General features: G+C 47.9%; 1 long non-coding RNA gene across 1 annotated transcript; it reads left to right on the top strand.

The window, feature by feature from the left end:
* The first annotated feature begins 10,393 nt into the window (after nucleotides 1-10,393).
* Nucleotides 10,394-12,603, top strand: LOC308348599. Its single transcript, XR_013967359.1, has 3 exons — nucleotides 10,394-10,574; nucleotides 10,739-10,797; nucleotides 12,275-12,603. It is a non-coding gene; the product is annotated as an uncharacterized lncRNA (long non-coding RNA).
* The last annotated feature ends 1,258 nt before the right edge of the window (nucleotides 12,604-13,861 follow it).

Genomic DNA, 13,861 nt, shown 5'->3' with positions numbered 1-13,861 from the left:
GCAAATCAAGTAGGTTAAGTAAAAACAGTGTTACATCACACAGTTATATGTAAAGTAAATTAAAAGTAACATGTTGAGTTAGTGAAAATAAAATGAAACTATGTGTATAAGCAAGCAATGGGTCTGTAAACAAGCTAAGAATCAGACATTTCTCTCTTAGGAAACATCCGATGGTGACAAAGAGAAAATAAAAATGAGTTAAACCCAATTTAGATAAATCTCAGCAGTATTAGGGAATATGTCATCATTCCTTAATCTACCTTGTTAGGAGGAATTAGAGTAAATAGATTCAATACGAGGCACTTTCGGTGAAATCAAGTTCCAAATCACTCATTCATTTCCAATGAAACTCCTTATTGCCCCTTAAAGATAATTCATATGTAAAAGTTAATATTAACACAAGTCCCATTGAAGCATTCTTGCAAGGACATTCTTAGAGTAATTTAGAGTGTATCTAAGAGTTTATGTGAAATCAAGCTCAAAACGATTCAATCATTTCAAAAAAATCTTTTAAGCTTCATAAGCACTTTTTTTTTTTTAAGATTTTTTATTTATTTATTGGACAGAGAGAGAGATCACAAGTAGGCAGAGAGGCAGGCAGAGAGAGAGGCGGGGAAGCAGGTTCTCCACTGAGCAGAGAGCCCGATGGGGCTTGATCCCAGGACCCTGAGATCATGACCTGAGCCAAAGGCAGAGGCCCAACCCACTGAGCCACCCAGGCACCCCCATAAGTACTTTGTAAACTTTATGTGTGCAGGGGCACCTGGGTGGCTCGGTGGGTTAAGCCTCTGCCTTTGGCTCAGGTCATGATCTCAGGGTCCTGGGATCAAGCCCTGCACTGGGCTCTCTGCTTGGCGGGGAGCCTGCTTCCCCCTTCTCTCTCTGCCTGCCTCTATCCCTACTTGTGATCTCTCTCTGTCAAATAAATAAATAAAATTTTAAAAAAAACTTTATGTGTGCAAACAAGCAGAACACATTCATCTCAAAATTTCCTGCTTCTCTCACTTGCTAGGGGGAGCTCTTCAGGTCTAGCATAAAGGCCCCTCTTTTCCCCAGACAGAAACGGTTTTGAGTGAGACTACCGGCATCTACATCTCTGCTTCCCCCTCCAGAGACTGAGCCCAGATTTCAGCTCCAGAAGCTAAGCCCCCATCTCCCATTTGTGGGAAGTGAAGTGAAGATTCCACTCCTCACACCAGAAGCTAAGACCCTGCTTTTCCATTATAGAGGCAAAGACCACACCACATGTCCTGCTGGTGAGAGTCTGAGTCTCATTTTGGCCCTAGGGTTCACCTGTTACTCCACAGGCTACATCCCACTTCCCAAACGGAAGTGCATTCATATCTAAGGTAACTTCCTATGGTGACTGAGCTAAAATCCAAATGAAAATAAGCAGAATAATTGAAAACAGGCAGAAAACCATACTTTCAGTTAAGGTCCAGGCTCAGGTCCAGGAACATTTCAAATGAAATTTCTTATTCTGAGTTAGAACATGTTTAGACCCAGACCCTGACTCTGACTTGCACACTAAACCTGACTCTTACTTTGACCCTGACAATCATTTTCAGTCACAATTAAATGTCCCTATAACCTACGTAAGGGCCTATTTAGCCAGAGCGATTCCATCTGGTTAAACAGTGATTTTGTTGTTTATGCAGTAAAACTTAAACTGACCCTGCCCCCTCCTCAGGGAACTTACTTAAAAGCAAGTCCTGGAAACCAGTCCTAGGTAACAAAGCCCAAATACAAGGGCGGGTCAGGCCAGGTGGAGACATCCATTCAGTGGGGCACGCATACTGTCTCCCTAGCTGCTAAGGAGTGTGGGTCCCGCCTTTTGGGCACCAATTCTCACCAAGGTGATAGGCTAGTTCAAACATCTACAGGGTAAATTGTAATTCAATTGGCCACCCGTGTGTGACCTAGCATGACTGTGCAGCTTTCTCTGTGTGTTACTATCTCATTGGCCACCTGTGTGTGGCCAGGCCCAACCACATGGCCTTTGCTCTATAAAAGTTAGTCTGTAAAGCAGGGAGGGGTCGCCACTTTGTAAGAGATGGCCCTGGCTGGTCGGTTTGATTCTCAATGCTTGGCTCGAAATAAAGCTTTGTTTGACCTTCGCTTTGTATCAGTCTCGCTCCTTTGATCACGGACCCATTATGGGGACCTTTCACCTGCAGCCCTTTGACAGACACTTGAAGCTGGCAGAGTATAATGTTCCTCTCAGAAGCTCCCAACTATATTATTGTTAATGCCTTGCTAGAGAGAAAAACAACTTTAACTTGACAGTGGCAAGGCCTCTGGTATCCTGTTGAGTCTTCTTAACATACGAAAATCCTTTTGAAAACCTCCCTTTTCCTTATCACCCCCCCCCCAGCCCCATAGTATATAATCAACCACCCCTTACAACCCCAAGGCAGCAGCTCTTTCTGCCCTGGGGTCCTGTCCCCGTGCTTTAATAAACCACCATTTTGCACCAAAGACGTCTCAAGAATTCTCTCTTGGTCGTTGGCTCCGGACCCCACCCCACCGAACCTCACCTATATTCTAAGACCCCATCACCTGAGACAGTCATAGTGTCACATTCCTCAAGGAATTTAAAACTGCCTTAATGGTACTGCTTTGCTAGAGGCAAAAAGCAACCTTAGGTTTGATGTAGCCCTGGCCCACATCTCATCGCCAAGGACCACAATTGCTGGGTCACTTGGTTAGAGAGTATGTTTAGTTTTATAACTGGCAAGCTGTCTTCCAAAGCTGCTGTACCATTTATTACATATGATGGCACTCACGAGGGTGTTGTGTATGTTGCAGAGTCTAAGCCTATTGAATTTAGTTCTGTCACGGGAGGAAAACAAAACTGAAATGCAAAAATTCAGCCCGGAAAGCCAATCCAGAACTGCCTGGGAATGGAGGACCTGGCCCTCCCACGGAGATCAGAGTCCAGAAGTTGTGTAGGGAGCTGCCGCCGCAGAGGTTTCTGGGGAGTGTAGTCTTTCCAGAGAAGGGGCAGAGGGAGCCTCGATTTCACACAGAAACCACTACCTGGTTTAAGGGTAGGCTGTCATTACAATAGCCATTGTCCTAGTAAATGAAGACGGCTGAGGAGGGGCCACATTGGCTGCTAACGCGAGGCGGTGCTTGCGGGGATTCTGGGAAATGTAGTTCTGGCGAGGACGGGCCATGGCCAAGGGCAGGCGGGGCGGGTTCCATCAGCTGCGGTGAGCGAGGGCTGCCCCGGCCCTTGGCAACCTCGAGGTCCTAGCAGTAGCGTTAGGAGGGTCGGCAAAGGGCGGGCCTAGGGTCAGGGACCCCGGTAGACTGCGGCAGGTGTGGAGTGAGGCTGCTGAGGCCGGCGGATGGGGGGCTGGGACTTCCATGTTGGGAGGAGAGGGCGCAGGTTTGGGGCGAGGGAACCGAGGGACCCTTAGCCAGCCCGGAATCCCTAAGTTCCTGGGGGCTGCGCGGAACTGCCTTTCCTGGCTGGGGCGAATGACTTGGAACTCCATAACTTTTTATTTCTGAAGGGGTGGGCATATTCTGGGCCAAACGGTTTCCGGATGGGGGCGGGCTCAGATAAACCTCAGGGTTTATTCGATAGTAGGGATGAGTTCAGCCAGGGTCAAACAGCAAACATCGCCCTGGTGGGGGGGCTCGGGCCCTGAATGCCCAGTTGTGCTTGGGCGAGGGAGCATTTACTTGGGTCTTTATCCCCGTGAGGCTTGGAAACCCAGAGTTGATCGTGAAGGTCAAGTTTTGGGTTGGTTGCTTTTGGTGGGGCTTACTCCGGGCCCATAATCGGGGTTGTGCGGACCGTCCCAGGCTCCGCTGTGCCTTGATTTTGTTGGGGGTGGGTGGTGAGCTTGATGTGGGTGAAATACACTTAGGAGGTTATGGCGGAGTGTCTGGAGTCCCTGGGGGTTTTTAGGGTGGGGGAAGTTTTGTCCTGGGACGGATATCCTCTAGTGATGGTGGACTGCACTGCTGGGGATTGGCATCTAAGCAGTTTTTTTTTTTTTTTTAAGATTTTTTACATATTTATTTGACACACACAGAGAGAGAGAGAGATCACAAGTAGCCAGAGAGACAGGCAGAGAGAGAGGGGAAGCAGTATCCCTGCTGAGCAGAGAGCCCCATGGGAGACTCCATCCCCGGCACTCCATCCCAGAGATCATGACTTGAGCCAAAGGCAAAGGCTTAACCCACTGAGCCACCCAGGTGCCCCATCTAAGCAGTCTTTTGAGCAGGGGCGGGGTGGGGGTTGGGGGGCAGGTCTGCTTCCCTGGAACCAGTTGTCCTAAGATTTGCCTTGGCATGCTGCTTTGTGGCCAAGATCTTGGATTTGGTTGTAATGAGTGGCGAGTTTGGCTGATTCCCCCTTCTCTGTTTTTCCCTTGTGTGTTGGGGGTCAAACCACTGGCTTGAGACTTAGTGGGATTAGGTAGGGTGGGGACCTTTGAGGGCTGTTGGCCGCAGATCCAGATCACTTGTGGCGTCTGATTGGGTTCAGGTGTCAGGACTTCAGTTTTATTTTACGTTTCTTGCTAAGGACAAATTGTTAACCTATGGGTAGAATGGTACAATGAACACCTGTGGACCTATCATTATATTAAACATTTATTAATTGGCAGCCAGTCTTGTTTCACAGACATCCCCTCAACCCTATGTGTGGATAACAGTTGTTACATTCCCACAGGACTAGACCACTGCTGACACTACCATTGATCCAACTGGCTAGAGTACAGCTAGAGTCAAACCTAGGAATTTTCTAGCTTTGTCAACTTGAGCAAGATTTATAACTGCCTCAGTGTATCCCAAGACCTAGCTTATGGAGTCTTCGAGAGGTAAAATTTGTACGGTGCCTGGAATTGTCTCTGGCGTATAGTAAAAGTTTAGTAATTGTTAACTATTCTTAATAATATTGCAACTTGAGGCCCATAGGCATTAAAAATGATTAATTCCCTATTTAATAGGAGCATATCCGGTCAAGTCGTGTTCCGATGCCCACACCTGACTTTGTCCCTCAGAAGCTATCTACATTCTTCTCTGAGCAATCTGAGGCTTTCTTTTTCTTTTTTCTTTAAAGGAAGAGGAGCACCCCTCATTTGAACTTGGGGATTTCTAGCCTGGTATCTGGGGCCCAGGAGACAGTCCTGAAGCTCACACTGTCTCTTTTTTCATCCTTGCCACCCGCTCCTATATCCCTGTTTGCCCAGAGAGGACTGGGTGGAGAAAGAAAAGACTTCTGGGCTCCTGAGAGCCCACTTGCCGGTGCAGACCTCTCACCTTTGGCATGGCTGCAGTGCTTTCTGAACTCCAAACCACTGGTGTGTTTCCTTTGATTATTCTGACATCTTGTGTCCTGCAGTGTCCTGTCAGACTCAGAGGCCTTGCTTGGTTCCCTGGGATCCCAGGACTGATAGAAAGGGGCCTTTATGGAGAATATTATCCCAGACCAGGTTGCTGCCATCCTTGCCCCAGCAACATTTCTCTGTAAGTTTATTCCTATGCATTTGTGTTCTCGATGCTTTTGGAAGTGCTTTCTTTTCTTTTTTTTTAAGAGTATCTTCTTAGCTGAGATCCTTTAACATTTCTTTTTTTTTTTTTTAAGATTTTATTTATTTATTCGACAGAGAGAGACACACCAAGAGAGGGACCACAAGCAGGGGGAGTGGGAGAGGGAGCAGCAGGCTTCCTGCTGAGCAGGGAGCCTGATGTGGGGCTTGATCCCAGGACCCTGAGATCACCACCTGAGCCAAAAGTAGATGCCTAACGACTGAGCCACCCAGGTGCCCGCTCCTTTTGTAAAGATTTTATTTATTTATTTATTTGACAGAGAGAGAGAGAGAGAAAGCAAGAGAGGGAACACAAGCCAGGGGAGAGGGAGAGGGAGAAGCAGGCTTCCTGCTGAGCAGGGAGCCCAACCTTGGGCTTGATCCCAGGAGCCTGGGATCATGACCTGAGCTGAAGGCAGGTGCCCAACAACTGAGCCACCCAGGCGCCCTTGGAAATGTCTTTTATTTTTTAAATTTTTAAAAAAGATTTTATTTATTATTTGACAGACAGAGATTACAATCAGGCAGAAAGGCAGACAGAGAGAGAGGAGGAAGCAGGCTCCCTGCCGAGCAGAGAGCCTGATGTGGTGCTCGATCCCAGGATCCTGGGATCATGACCTGAGCGGAAGGCAGAGGCTTTAACCCACTGAGCCACCCAGGTGCCCCTGGAAATGCTTTTTAAATGTAAGTTTCCAGGAGTACTTGGGTGCCTCAGTTGGTTAAGCTTATCTGACTCTTTTGTTTGTTTGTTTTTTAAGATTTTATTTATTTATTAGACAGAAAGACACAGAGAGAGAAGGAACACAAGCAGGGGAAGTGGGAGAGGAAGAAGCAGAAGCAGGCTCCCCGCTGAGCAGAGAGCCCGATGTGGGGCTCGATCCCAGGACCCTGAGATCAAGACCTGAGCCGAAGGCAGAGGCTTTAACCCACTGAGCCACCCAGGTGCCCCTGCTCTCTCTATTCTGTTCCATTTACTGTCTGTTGCTGCACTAAACCACAGTTTTATTTTTTGTGCCATTATATACTTTCCTTTTTATTATAAAATACAACACAGGAAACAAATCCACACCAAAGAGTGTGGATTAAGAAGGAAGTGAGGACCCAGGTCAAAAAGGAGAACTTCGTTGGTCCTGCCAGGTGTTCCTCCATTTGTTTGATTCCAATGAACACCTTTGTCTCTCCCTTCCAAAAGTAACGTTTTCCTGAATTTCACTAAGGTCAGTGACCTAAGTATGCATCCTTATAGTTTAGCTTTCTTCTTCTTCTTCTTCTTTTTTTTTAAAGATTTTATTTATTCATTTGACAAAGAGAGACACAGCAAGAGAGGGAACACAAGCAGGGGGAGTGGGAGAGGGAGAAGCAGACGTCCCACTGAGCAGAGAGCCTGATAAGGGACTTGATCCTGGGACGTCGGGATCATGACCCCAGCAGAAGGCAGATGCTTAAGGACTGAGCTACCCAGGCACCCCTAGTTTAGCTTTTTTATCTTAAAAAACCCCAAAAAACCTAATTATGATTTTTAAGGGTCTTTTTAAAGTGTCTTTTATTTATTCATTTATTTTAAAGATGTTATTTATTTACTTGACAGAGAGAGGCACAGCAAGAGAGGGAACACAAGCAGGGGGAGTGGGAGAGGGAGAAACAGGCTTCCCACTGAGCAGGGAGCCCGATGAAGGGCTTGATCCCAGGACCCTGGGATCATGACCTGAGCCGAAGGCAGATGCTTAACCAACTGAGCCACCCAGGTGCCCCCATAGTAGGTTTTCTGACGTTAAACTGTCTTGTCCAGGTCCTGGGATAAATTCTACTTGGTGATGGTGATGTATTATTATTTCCTTAAGGTACAGCTGGATTCAGTTTGCTAACGTTTTATTTAGGATTTTTGCACCCAGTTTTAGAAGTAGAATTGACCCTTGATTTGCTTTTTCTGGAGTGCCCTTGCTTACTTTTTGTGTCCTTGATGAATGAGTCAGAAAGCATGCTTTTAATGCTTTGGGGCTCTTAATCTTTCTTACACAATGACCTATTCCTTGAAGTTTTGCTATAATTGGCCAGTTTAATTGTCTGAGGCCAATGCCTTTGGGAGAGGTCTTTGTCTTTTCGTTTTCTTTTTCAGTTAACAGTTTTTCATTTTCATTATCATTTTTTTTTACCTGATTTTAGGCAATTTCTATTCTTCTAGGAAATCACCCATTTCTTCTGGTCTTTTCCATCTCTCCTCCCTCCCTCCCCCTCTCTCTCACCTGATGGCACTGTCCCCTTTACCTGTGCAGCGCTGCTTCTTGCCTGGATGTCCAGACTCCACCTTAGGCTCAGAAGAGCAGCGTTCTGTTCACTGCTTTAGATCTCCCACGGCAGAGTCTCGGTCTTTCTGTGCTGAGTTACGCTCATCCTGGTCAGTATCCCTGCTTGTTCTTCATGGTGCACCAGGCACAGGGACCAGCACGTGTCCTTTAGTTTTATGTCCTGGGCACAGCCATAGATCCTAGCACACCGAAGTCCCAGTCAACAGCAGGGACTGGGGCTGGGGGCGAATCTTCTTGACCTTGTAGTAGAAAGCCATGTCATTGGTCATTGGCTATCTTGCATCGCTCCTGTGTGGCCTCTCCCTCTAAGTATATGGCCCTACCCTGTTGAACTCAGAAGTGACCGTGTGACTTGATTCGCTAATGAGCTGTGGTCCCAGGTATTACTTTGGGTCGAATTTGTAAGTATGGTTCTCTGTTTTTTATTTTCCTCTGTCCGTCCTCCTGATCATGTTCCAAACAGGCGCTGCTCCCGCTGTGTTGGTCCCAGACTGAAGATGGCTTGGAGCACAGTTGCAGATGACACATGATGGACAGGGATCCGGAAGGAGAAGGAAACTGTTGTTACTTTAAGCTACGGAGATTGTGGGGGCGTATTCACCATAGCAGAATAACTTGACCCATCCTGACTGATACAGACCCCTCCTCCCCTTCACTGTGAGGGTCCTATCTTCTTTAAGGTGAACCCTGAACCCTGTGGATATCTGGTTACTCTCGGTGTTTTCATTGAGGCCTTTGTTTGCTGGGCATTGCTATAGACAGAGGTGAAGGGGATGGGCTTTGGAATGAGAATTCTGGATTCTAGGTTTGGCTTTAACACTTCATAGCTACAGTCTTAAGGATACATCAGCTGACCTCTTAGAGCCTTAGCTTCCCTCTTTGTGGAGATGGAAAGAATAGCAGTGTCTGCCCCTTGGCTGTGTTGTGATGATTCACAAACTCTGGATAGTACTTGTTTTATAGACGTTAGTATTAGTAGGAACAGAGATTTTTTTTTTTAAAGATTTTATTTATTTATTTGACAGACAGAGATCACAAGTAGGCAGAGAGGCAGGCAGAGAGAGAGGGGGGAAGCAGGCTCCCTGCTGAGCAGAGAGCCCGATGTGGGGCTCCATCCCAGGACCCTGAGATCATGACCTGAGCCGAAGGCAGAGGCTCAACCCATCGAGCCACCCAGGCGCCCCAGGAACAGAGATTTATAGAGATTTACTAGCTTAGGCCAAGTTGTGCAGTAACATGTGACCCCCCCAGATCTCAGTGGCCCCCACAGCAATCTAACTTTAACCCCAGTCTTATTCCTCCTCCTTTGTCAGTTGCTTTGTAGCTCCGCACTGTGACTTTTTACATTAGAACCTGAGCCCTTCTTGGGGACATGCTTCTCTCAGAACATGAGCGTTGGTGGAATCATGCATTGCTCAGAAGTGGCACTGTTCCTTCCAGTCACACCCCATCATCCAAGGCAAGTCACACGACCAAACCTGATGTCAGGGGTAGGGAAGTATAGGCTTTTTATAGAGAAATAAATAATTGGGAACCATGGTAAAATCTACCACAAAGGCCTCTTCCATCCTAGTCATTAGGATTAGCAAAATGACTGAGATGTTATTTCTTCTTACCAGAAGCTCTCAATCTGGTAGAGATAGTCAAATAAAGAGAAAAATTGCAACCTACTGTGAGTAAGGTGAGATGCCCAGGTTGGACAGAAGAAGGAATGACTTCTTCTTCTGCCTGTGGAGTTAGGGGATGAATCATAAGGGCTCCTTGGGGGAATCTAGCCAGCATCATAAGGGTTCCTGGCAACACTATGACTGCAGTCCTTGGGGCTGAGATCCTGGACAGGGTGTCTGAGGTACTTCTGAAGGTGGTTGAGCTCCAGGGCCACCTGCCTCCTTTGGGGCCACATGGGTGAAGGACTCTTACTTGGGTTCATCTGGAGATGCCAGTGCACAGTTCTGACAAGGCCAGGTGGGTAGGAAGGTGGGGGTTACCCTCACAGAGTCATCGTGAGGCCTGGAGTCTGACCTAAAGGAAGAAGGTCTCCATTGAGACCCCGAGTCCTGAGAGGACAGGGACACAGGATTGAACGCAGCTGGGACCTAGGGCCAGAGGAGTCAGGATGCCCAGATTGGTCTGGAAGGAGACATTCTGGGCCTCTTTCTCCACAGGCATTATGCTGTGTCTTCCCTCTGACTCTGACTCCATGTAGCAGAGACTGACACAACACACGGAATTTGAGTCTGAGGGTGAGGGTCGAAGGAATTGTACATTGCGTGAGATAAGGAAGCGGGGCAGGGGACAGCCTTGGAGGGTATACAGGCTGGCAAGGGATGAAGGGAAGAAATCCAAGGAGACCCTGTAGCCCGAGGCGCCATGTTGAACGAGGAGGTGTGAGAGGACAGGGCCCCTGCAGAGGAGGCATGGGCTCAGGGCCCGCAGTAAAGCTCCCGGCAACACTGAATGGTCTCTCCGTCACACAGGTCCCGACTTGGAAGCAAGATGGGCTTTCAAGCTTTCAGGCTCCAAGAAGTACCCCTGGGAGGCAGAAGTTGATCTTGAGAGGAAGTAACTTCTACCTGGCCCCTCTAGCTGAATTTCACAGCAGACACTGGGCTGACTCTGTCCTTCTGCCCGTGAGAGCTGGGCCGGGGGCAGGTTTTGCCTCTGGAGGACAGGGAAGACACGGAGACCATGAAGGAACAGACTCAAAATCACCCAGCAGGTGGGAGTTGGTGGGTCTGGGGAGGCACCGGGGGTTCAGCGAGAATGTTTCAGTGAGCACAGCTGTGCCCGGAGGCTCCTTTCTCCCTGCCAGGCCTAGAGGAGATGCTGCTCTGTGAGCTGCATGGGCGGCCCGGCCCCTCAGAGCTGCTCCTTTTCCCCCAGGTTTGCCTTCCGGCACTACTGACTGGCTCCAGGGTAAGGAGGGCAAGGCCCAAATGCTGGTGAGTTGGGTTCCTTTTACTTTTTTTTTTTTGCCTGAAATGCTGGCTTGTTTCCCAGAGAATAAGCATATATTCTCTGTCTTGAAAAGGGAAAGGCGGTCGTTCCCGTCTGTGTCAGATACTGTCTTAGTCATTTGTGTATTTGATTTTCTTTGTTGAAAAATATACCCTGGGGCACCTGGATGGCTCAGTGGGTTAAGCCTCTGCCTTCGGCTCAGGTCATGATTTCAGGGTCCTGGGATCAAGCCCCGCGTCGGACTCCCTGCTCGGCAGGGAGCCTGCTTCCCTCCCTCTCTCTGCTTGTCTCTCTGCGAACCTGTGATCTCTGTCTGTCAAATAAATAACTAAAGTCTTAAAAAAAAAAGAAAGAAAAATATACCCAAGATTAATATTAAGAGTAACTTTTTAAAAAATTAATTTTATTTATTTGCCAGGGGAGTGGGGCACAAGCAGGGAGAGCGACAGGCAGAGGGAGAAGCAGGCTCCTCGCTGAGCAGGGAGCCTGACGTGGGGCTTGATCCCAGGACCCCATGACCTCAGCTGGAGGCAGACATTAAACTGACCAAATCATCCAGGCTCACCATATAGTTAAGAGTCTCTTATGGTTTGTTTCCCTCTATTCTCCCCCCCCACCCACCCCCACATCCCTGGGTTCATCTGATTTTTTCCTTAAATTCCACAGGAGTAAAATCGTAAGGTGTTTGTCTTTCTCTGATTGCCTTATTTTGCTCAACATAATACTCTCTAGCTCCGTCCACGTCATTGCAAATGGCAAGATTTCATTCTTTTTGATGGCTGCGTAATATTCCGCCATTTATCTACACACCACATCTTCTTTATCCATTCATCTATCACTGGAATTTTGGAACATGTAGAGAAGTACGAGCAGAGTAAATAATAGGCCCTCAGGTCCCATTATCCGGCTTCAAGAATCACCTATAATGGCCAGTCTTATGTCGTTTCTATGCCTCACTTTCCTCCATGGATTATTTTAGACAAGTCTCAGACAGGGTAACATTTTCTCCACAATTCTTGACAATAACTGGAAGAGTGTGGTGATGGTGGTCATGCTCTTTGTTTCAGAGGGAGAAGGTCTGGCCCAGAGGAGTGTGTGATCTGTGCACAGCCACACTAGTCTTCCACATTGTGGAGCTGGCAGTTAGACTCGGCTCTCTCTGCCTCTCCAGCTCCTGCACCTTCTAATGTATTGAATAGCCATCTTGCTCTTACATAAATCCCCATCTCAAAATGTGGGAGCATATTTTCCAGTCCTTGGGACTGGGCCTGTATCATTTGAGGAATTTCTCCTACCGAATGCTCTCCCCAGAAATAGTGTCTCACCCCCCAATCCAAATTTCCATCCTGCAATCTTCTCTTCTAGAAATGTAATGTATTCTTTCACGAGGATGGGGATGAGATTCTGCCGGCCCAACCAACAGGCAGGTAAATCTACCATTCTTGTTCTCGAGCCTCTTAGGTCTTTGGAAAAAATGTGTGAAGACCAGCAATGATGGCTGTAACAGTAATTTTTATGGTCGTGGTTGGAATGGCTACATGATGGTACAACAAAGGTGTTGGCCAGATGCTGGCCTAAGGCTTTCAGACCAGGCTCCAGCCCCCGGCAGTGGATTGACAAATTCCTAGGACACAGAAGCGTTTCTGAAGCGGCGGTGTGAGGCGCTCCGTGGACCTTCTCCCCAGCACAACATCCAAAATGACAAAAAGCACTACCATGTAAAGTCTGGAAATTGTCCTAAGGATGTACAGCAAGCGGAGAAACATTTATTCAAGAAAATCTGAATCTCAGTAAGAAAAGCAAGTGTGTGTGGCATTTGTCCCATGGCCTGCTTCCTCCTGTACTCCAATGGGTGCAGCCAAAAACATGGGCTCTCTCGCCCCCATTCTTAGTCTGGGACCTCACGTTTCCCCCGCAGGGGCAGGCCACCCACAGTTCTCAGTGTTACAGGCAAGTGTGGGCAAGTGGTCTGGGGTCTTCTTCCTCCACCGGGTAGAAGCTCTGTCCTGGGCACAGGAGGTCAAGAATCAGGAGGGCTTCTTGCATTTCCTGCAATTTGCTCCTAAGGCAGGGATCCTGGGCCAGGAGGGCCAAGCTGAGGAGAAAAGAAAAAAAACGGGCTGTTGGGTGCCTAGGGGGAGAGGCAGGCCTAAGAACTGAGCACCCCTGGTGCTCCCTCAGGGGACTGACTCTGTTTGCAACAGGGCAGAGGGAAGTTGAAGCCTCAGTCATGGAAAACAATGGAAATTTTGGTGGTGAGCAGTCAGGAGGAAGCTGGCTGTCCATGAGACCAACCTGCTACATTCTTTCTTTCTCTCTCTCTCTCTTTTTTTTTTTTTTTAGATTTTTTAAAAGATTATTTATTTATTTATCTATTTATTTGACAGAGAAAGACACAGCAAGAGAGGGAACACAAATAGGGGGAGTGGGTGAGGGAGAAGTAGGCTTCCCGCTGAGCAGGGAGCCCAACTCCGGGCTCGATCCCAGGACCCTAGGATCATGACTTGAGCTGAAGACAGGTGCTTAACTGTGACTGAGCCACCCAGGCGCCCCGCCTAGTATTGACAGTTAAAATACACTTACAGTTGAGGGAGGCTGGGCAAACGTGTGATCCCAAAGCACCACTGCTTGGGTGATAAGAAGTCACTTCACAGAGACTTCAGACTATGGAGTCTTCGCCCCGTTCTGAGTTTCAGGAGGGAGACACATTGCAAACCCCTCATTCCTCTTAGTGCTTCCGTCTGTAATGTCTGCGGTTAGTGGTGACACGCTGTGTGTGGCCTCCAACATTACTGTCCCCGTCAGGCCCTATGTCAGGAGCATTCGGAGGGAAGAACATTCTGGTCAAATGTGTCTCCAGTATTTTCAAGTTAAGTACCTCTGAATTTCTTGTTACAAAAATCTTAATTGTGGACACTTAGTTCATGGAGTATTTAAGTATGTAGATCCCATCCTTTTCCCCTTTTGCCCTTTGACCTGCTGCCACTATTCTCGAGGTCGGGCATGTAAGCTAAAAAGTGCCCTCATCACATACCAGGGCTCATGGGC

The sequence above is a fragment of the Martes martes genome (genome assembly GCF_963455335.1).
Source record: "Martes martes genome assembly, chromosome: 9".
Classification (NCBI taxonomy): domain Eukaryota; kingdom Metazoa; phylum Chordata; class Mammalia; order Carnivora; family Mustelidae; genus Martes; species Martes martes.
This window is presented reverse-complemented; position numbering and strand designations above follow the sequence as displayed.